An 8,152-nucleotide genomic window follows, 5' to 3' on the forward strand; every position below is an offset into this window, starting at 1 on the left:
AAGGCAAAAGTGCAGTGACAGTTAGCTTTGATAGTGAATGATCCATTATTTGTAATTGCCTAATGCTTGTGTGCAGGGATAACATGACTCTCCTTTGTCTCTAAATGGTGGACATGTTTACATGTTTGAATGTAATTGGTTCTTTGCAAATGATGTGTTTGAAAGAGGCAATAATGGAAAAGTTGTAAATTGTTGCATTCTCCTCATGAGCAACTTTTTGTAAAATCTTGTTCTCCAAACTTTGAAGTCCAAATATTCTTTATTGTGGCCTAATTAGTCAGTAGTATGATGGCACTAAGGTTCCTTGTTTCTTATTGGAGGTCTCTAGTTTGAATGTTGATTTTCACCATCAAAACCCTACCAAACCCTCCCTTTTCACCCATTTTTGGGACAGTCACGGAGAAGGCCTGAGAGACCCTGAGACTTTGAAAATCTTTAAGAACTCCCAAAAGGGTGTCCGAATATCAACTTCTTTTTGTATGGAAGTCCATCGCTTGAGCAGGGTGAGCACAAAACCCCAAATGGAGGGTTAATGCCTAGTAGCCCGTTTTAGGCCTAAAACCAAGTTTTTTTCAAATCGAGTATGCTAGAGAAGGTTGCAAAGCATGAAATCCAACAAACCAAGTTGAAACAGGTTAACCTAAAATGAATTCAACCTATTGGGTGAGTTTGGCTTCATAAGTTGGTTTTGGAGCACTTGAAAGGATGACAACAACTATGGAGTTGAAGCCCTTGAGTAGCCAAGGAGAGTTTGACATAGGGAGGTGGAACAAGGCGAGTTGTTAGATTACCTTTGAGCTATTTGCACCTTGTCCTTGGTGACTACACCTTGAAAACAGTAAGGATCTATCACTTAGCAAACATACTAGCCACTTAACAACCACCTTGCATCATCCTCCCTATCACTGTAGCTCTCTCGAGTTCTTCAAACTCAACCATATGAATACAAAAATCTAGGAAGAAGAAAAAAACCAAAGAGAGAGAACTTTCAAATTAAACTATATTCGATTCCACACTAGCATGTACCAAGTTATGTAAAGTAACATCTCCTTCACCATTCTAAAATTGAAGGATATCAGCATTTGACATTCAAAGAATAATGAAAACATGGCAGCAATAGATGTAATCCTCTCATATTGAAGGTATATCAAACAAACCATTCATTCCCACAATATAGGGAATATGCCCAAAGCCACAAACCAATTCATGTACCTCTCCAAATAACTCCTCGAAACTAGATCCATATCCCAAGACCAACAACAAGGAGAACAACAAAAATTCATAAAACCAAACATCTTCTTCTCAACAAGTCCTCAGAAGTTCTACATTCAAGGCTTATTCATGTGAGAAATCAAGATACAAAATAATGAATGTATCTGATAACTAGGTGGACAATACTTGACAGATCATTCACTTGCCAAGTAAAACAAGAGTGGGAAACAAGATTTTCATGTTCTCACAACACCAATCATTAAAATCTTACAATGAAAGACAATCTTCTCTTCAGATCCATAATAGATTCACATCCATAACCAGGTATGGGATCCTCGGTCTTTCTACTGAAATCCTCATTAAAGAGTAACTATCTCAATACATGATCCCATAAACAAGATATCTTCTAGCCTCACCCAAGCCTTTTTAATCCCCGTGGTCATCCACCAATCATCCCATGTGTTGGGAGTGTCAAAAATTTATTGCTTTTCCTTGTTTCTATCTTCTGAGTCTTCCTTGGAATAGGGTTCTCAATATGTCTTGGTGGGGTTTAAGCTTTGTATGCTTTAGTGGAAAAACCCTCTCTATTTTTCTAATTTGTAGTTGACTGGATATAGTGGGTTATAGGTCTTTTAATTCATGCTTGGAAGGGTTTTTAATCATTTAATAATCAACCCTACGTGTTAGGTTTTTATCTTCGGGCCAATTGCTTTTAACTATAGGGATGAATTTTGATTTTTCACCTAGGTTCCTTGGTCTATGCTTTCCTAGCGTTTTAATGCTCATGGTCCCATCACGCTCAATGTAATGAACATGTGCCTAATCTTATCACATAATTGATGGCCATTTTGGACCATATAAGGATATTGCAGGATGGTGGGGTCTGGGTTTTATATCCTACTTGAGTTACCCCAAAAGACCCATTTTGCACCCAATGAAGTGTCGCAGGCTAGCGAGATATATGTTAGCAAAGAAGAAATCCTACCTCAAGAGTCTCCCTTGTTAGGCCAATTTATCTAGCAAGTTGGCAGGATGTACGCCAGTGAGAGAAGAACCTTACCCCACATGACTTTTCTTTGAAGCAGTCTTGTGTCGTGGTGATGGGGAGGTATACTCAAAGAGAGTCAATCCTTTAACAAAAGGCAGTCAAGTATTGTCTTAGTGGTCTCACATCATTATTCTCTGGTCTATCCATCAAATTATGCATCCAAACTCTCTAGGAGTGCTCCCAATCAGGATGTGCTCACTGGTTGCTCAGTCATGGTTGAGATTCACAAAGGTAAATCCAACCTTACACTATCAAAATTTTAACAAATGCTTGCAGATGTTGTAGTAGGTGTTTATGAGGTTTTCTGAGGCCAATCAACTAGTTTTGAGTTTGGGTTTGATCCATTTCCCCATCGCTCCTTCCTTCCCCTATTTTCTAGGCCTAGTAGCCCTAGAGCCCCAATTAGCCCTATCCAACCAGTTTTTGTGGATTTGTTCGCAATTTCCCCATAGACCCCAACAAACTCATTGGTGATTTGAGTACCCTTTTGGAATTACTTCAAGATTTATGAATTAAGAAATGTCATTCTGACCGTACAGGTACGGAACCCAAGAATGGCTTATTTTAAGGGGGTTTAAGCTCTTTTTGGTCTTCTTTCAAGGGTTTGGTGTCTTCCTTGATCTGCCACACCTCCAAAATCTCACATATGCTTTTCCAAACCCCACTTGCTCATGCCAAACACTCTGCAACTCCAACCCTTCTCATCCCTGCAAGCATTTGCATAATTTCACTCATTTCCTAACCGGGCTATGACTGAGCTCGCCTAGGAAATGATGCTCATTGGCCTTTCAATGACCTCCAAATGAAAACAAAGACCATGTACACTATAAAAAGTCTCCATGGCTCTATACCCAAGGGTTATTGAGAAGAAATCAAAGGACTTCAAGCTAGAACCATGTTTGGGCCTCTCAAACCCTTACTCAGGCCAAGAGTTTTCAAAATTGAGAACTCAATTCAAACCTGCAAAAAAACTAACAAAAATACTTCTTGAGCACTACAAGAACATGCACAAAATAATTCTTAAACAACAACAATGCAATCAATCCATGAAGTACGAACTATTGCTCTAATTCTTAGAAAACACAAGGTAAAAACTTGAAAATGGTCTCCAAATTGTATTAAAAAATGCTCCAGGCATTCACCAACCCCATTATATTCATGCTCAAGGAATTTATATGCCATTTTTGTTCTAACTAACTCTCCATCGGTTTCCTAACCAACCCTTTGCTCAAAATTGCAAAAAGTTGCTCAACGTTGCAAAAAGTTGTCAAGCAACTTTGACAACTTTTGCCAAAAAGTGCATTTTTGCATTACATGCTTTGTTTCCTTTTCCAAACCATCTAGGATGACTAAAAACCAATACCTTAACATGTCCCAATTCCAAACAAGGCTTTTCAAGACATTTTACAACAAAATACATGATTACGCCATTTTAGGCTTACAAGGGCTTACAAGCCAAAATTGAGCAAATGCATGGTCCTATGGACATCCAACCTATCAAAGAATATCAAAAACATATGAGGACCTATGACAAGACTCTTATTCACCATCCAAAACCAAGCTATGAACAAACACACCAAAATGAAGAAATTGCACTCAAAACTAGGTGCTCCTGCACCATACTCCCCCAATGAGAAAGAAGTCAAGTGACTCCTTTAGGTAGTAAAGAAAGGGGAACTCCATGCTTAGAAAATTATGTCTCAGGTATCCAAGTAGCTTCAGATGCTGGAAGGTGTTTCCATTTCATCAAGTGATCCATATAGGCGGTATGCCTTTTTTTCTTCAAAACACTAGAATCTAACACCTTCTTGGCTTGGGGAATGGGTGCAGCTAGTAAGGGCAGGTCTAAAAGTTCTTGAGAGACCTCTAAGACTCTACTATCTTCTTCTAGAAGTGTTCCCTTATAGTGCACCAAATCTGCCACATTGAAAATGGGAGATAAAGCCATATCACCGGGTAAGTCTATCTTGTATGCATTATTGCCATATTTGGCCAAAACTTTGCAAGGACCTATCCTCCTCATCTGAAGCTTACTGGGGACACCTTTCTGAAGCCTTTCCTTGTTCAAATGAACCATCACCATGTCACCAACAATAAATTGGATATCCTTTCTTTTCTCATCTACTCTTTCCTTGATCCTTTGAGTAGTGTCCAATAGGGTTGTCCTAACTTGCTCATGAACCTCTTGCATAGATTGAGCCATGTCTAAGGCATGTCCACTATGTTTTCCTATCTTTCCCACATCTTTGAGCTCCAAAAAACCCCTAGGATGAATGCCATACACAATCTCAAATGGGCTTTTACCGGTGGACCTATTCACACTGTCATTATAAGCAAACTCGGCTTGATGGTTAATCTGATCCCAAGCTTGCCCATACTCTTTTGTCAGGCATCTAAGAAGATTTACAAGTGTTCTATTGACCACCTCAATTTGTCCATCCGTTTGGGGATGATAGGTTGAACTGAAAGACAAGTTAGTACCTAATCTTTGCCACAAAGTCTTCCAAAAATGACCAATAAACTTTGCATCTTTATCTGACACAATGCTTATAGGTAAACCATGGATTCTAATAACCTCCTTGAAAAATAAGTGAGCAATGTGACTAGCATCATGAGTGACCTTGCATGGAATAAAATGAGCCATCTTACTAAACCTATCTACCACAACATAAATGCTATCAAAACTTGATTTGGTTTTAGGAAAACCAACAATAAAGTCCACACTTACACACTCCCATGGTCGGTTGGGAATAGGTAAAGGCTGATAAAGAACAACATTGGAGGATGTACCCTTAGCTCTTTGGCAAACCATGCATTTCTCCACATATCTCCTGATATCTCTTTGCATTTTAGGCCAATAGTAGAATCTTTGGACAAGTTCCAAAGTCTTGTTCAAACCAAAATGTCCACTCAAGCATTCATTGTGCTTCTCTTGCATCAAGTTTTCTCTCATAGACCCTTTAGGCACACATAGCTATCCTCCTTTGAACAAAAGGCCATCTTGCAAGGTGTAATATGCATATTCACTATGAAAATGGTTTCCAAACCCTTGGCAAACCTTGTAGGCAGCAACAAAGTCTTCATCTTCTTCATACAAATTATTTAAACTATCCACTCCAATGCTTTTGAGTTGCACTTCTTGCACTGTTAGTAACCTCCTACTCAATGCATCAGCTACCTTATTACATTGTCCTTTTTTGTTTTTAATGGTAAAGGTATATGACTGCAAATACTCTACCTATTTAATATGCCTATGGTTTAACTTTTCTTGAGAATTAAGAAAGTTAAGAGCTTGATTATCAGTGTAAACCACAATTTCCTTAAGCAGCAAATAATGCCTCCATTTCCTAAGAGATTGGAAAAGTGCATACAATTCCAAATCATAGGAAGAATACATTTTCTTTGCATCATTGAGCTTCTCACTGAAAAAGGCAACTGGTCTATTGTCTTGGCTTAAAACTGCTCCAACCGCTATGTTGCTTGCATCACATTCAATAGTGAAGAGCTTGACAAAGCTTGGTAGGATGAGTACTAGTCGAGTAGCCACCTTTGTCTTCAAGAGATCAAATCCTCTTTGTTCTTCCTTTGTCCATACAAACTTGATTCTCATACCTCCCTTGATTGTCTCAAGCATGGGTGCACATATTTCACTAAACCCTTTGATGAACTTTCTATAAAACTGAGCCAAGCCATGAAAAATTCTTACTTCACTTGTTGTCTTAGGTGTAGGCCAACTAATTATGGCTTCCACCTTAGAGGTACCCATCTTTAAATAACCTCTCGAGACTACAAACCCAAGATACACCAACTCATGTTTCATAAACTCACATTTCTCCAAATTGATGGTTAGTTTCTCATCACTAGTTTACTCAATACAATTTCTATATGCTTAAGATGTTCATCTTTAGACTTGCTAAAAATTAAGATGTCATCTAAGTAAACAACAACAAATTTACCAATGTAGTCCTTGAGTACTTCATTCATGAGTCTCATGAATGTGTTAGGAGCATTTGTGAGTCCAAATGGCATAACAAGACATTCATAGAGTCCTTATGTGGTCTTGAAGGTTGTCTTCCATTCATCACCCTCCTTTATTCTGATTTGGTGGTAACCACTCTTGAGATCTATCTTGGTGAAGTATTCAACACCTCCCAAACAATCCATCAAGTCTTCAATTCTTGGGATGGGAAATCTATACCTGATAGTAATCTGGTTTATGGCTCTAGAATCAGTGCAAAGTCTCCAAGTACCTCCCTTCTTTGGAGCCAAAATGGTGGGTACTACACATGGGCTAATGCTCTTCTTGATTAGTCCATTGTCTAGGAGTTCTTATATTTGCTTGGCTATCTCCTTATTCTAATCTAGTGTCATTTTATAAGCTACCTTATTGGGCAATGAGGCTCCGGGTATGAAGTCAATTTGATGACTTATGACACGTTGAGGAGGCAATGTAGCTGGTGTTCCATCACTAATGGTGTCCTTAAACTGATTTAGGACCTGTTGCACTTCTTTAGAAATGCACACCTTCTTCTCTTTGTTGTCTTCTTTTGGCTTTACAACAATGGCAAACCCCACTCCTTCTCCTTCCTTGAGTGTGTTGATGAATTCTTTCTCACCAACTAGCAGCACATTAGAACCTTTGGATCTACCCTCTACTTGGTCTCCTATGGACTGGATTTTGTAGGTGGTTCCATCCTTTTGGAAGGTATAAGCATTCTTCTCTCCATGGTGTATTGATTTTCTATCAAACTACCATGGCCTACCTAGGAGTAGGTGGCAAGCATCCATGGGCAAGATATCACACAAGATTTTGTCCTTGTAGCCTCCTATAGTGAACTCTACCCAAGTTTGTTCATTTATAAGAACATGTTGCCCCTTGTTGAGCCATGTAACTCTATAGGGATCACTATGTGGTATTCTTGGTAAGTTGAGCTTACTCGCTGCTTCCTCTGACATTATGTTGTCTGTGGATCCTAAATCCACCACCACTCTACGTACCTTTCCCATGATCTTGCATTTTATTCTAAACAAGGATATCCTTTGGCTAGGTTCCTCCTTAATCGATTCTTTAATCAAGACTATTCTTATCATAAGGTTCTCTCCAACCTCTAAATCCAAACTCACTTTTGATGCTTTCATGTTTGTTGCATCCTCTTGAGCATAATTTACTCCCCTCTCACCTCCTTGGGATGAAGAAGACTTCTTGGGACATCTATAGGTCGGGTGTCCAAGTTGATGGCAATTGTAGCACTTCATGGTGGCAAAATAGGACCCTCTTCCTGATCCACTAGACCTTCCTCTACTAGAGTTTCTAGATCCCCTTCCTCTATAGTTTCTCTTGCTATTGGAATCCCCACTTTGCTCAACCAACTTGGATTCCCCTTGGGATATTTGGTCTACACTTCTTCCACCAAAGCTACCTCTCTGACCTCTACCATCTCTTCCCCTACCTCTGCCTCTGTTTCTTTGCTCTTGTTTCTTCTTGCTCTTTTCCTCCACTTTCAGTGCCAATTGATAGCACTTATGCATGGTATTAGGGCATAACAAACTTAATTCCTATTGAACATTCCATCTCAAGCCATTCAAGTATCTGGCTACCTTGATGCTCTCATCCTCTACCACCTTGGATCTCAGACACAACTTCTGAAATTCCTCCATGTAGCTACTCACATCCAAGTCTCTTTGTCTCCTCTTGTGCAACTAGATCTCATAATCTTTAGGGATGCATGCTTCTTTCACCTTGGCTAACATGCCCTTCCAAGTAGCTATTGGGTTCTTACCCTCTTTTTGCCTCTCCTCTTGGATAAATTTCCACCAAGTCAAGGTTGCTCCTCTCAATCTAGACTTGGCCACCTTCACCTTTTGTGCCTCACTGATTCCATCACATTCAAA

Source organism: Cryptomeria japonica, chromosome 10, assembly GCF_030272615.1.
Source record: "Cryptomeria japonica chromosome 10, Sugi_1.0, whole genome shotgun sequence".
Classification (NCBI taxonomy): domain Eukaryota; kingdom Viridiplantae; phylum Streptophyta; class Pinopsida; order Cupressales; family Cupressaceae; genus Cryptomeria; species Cryptomeria japonica.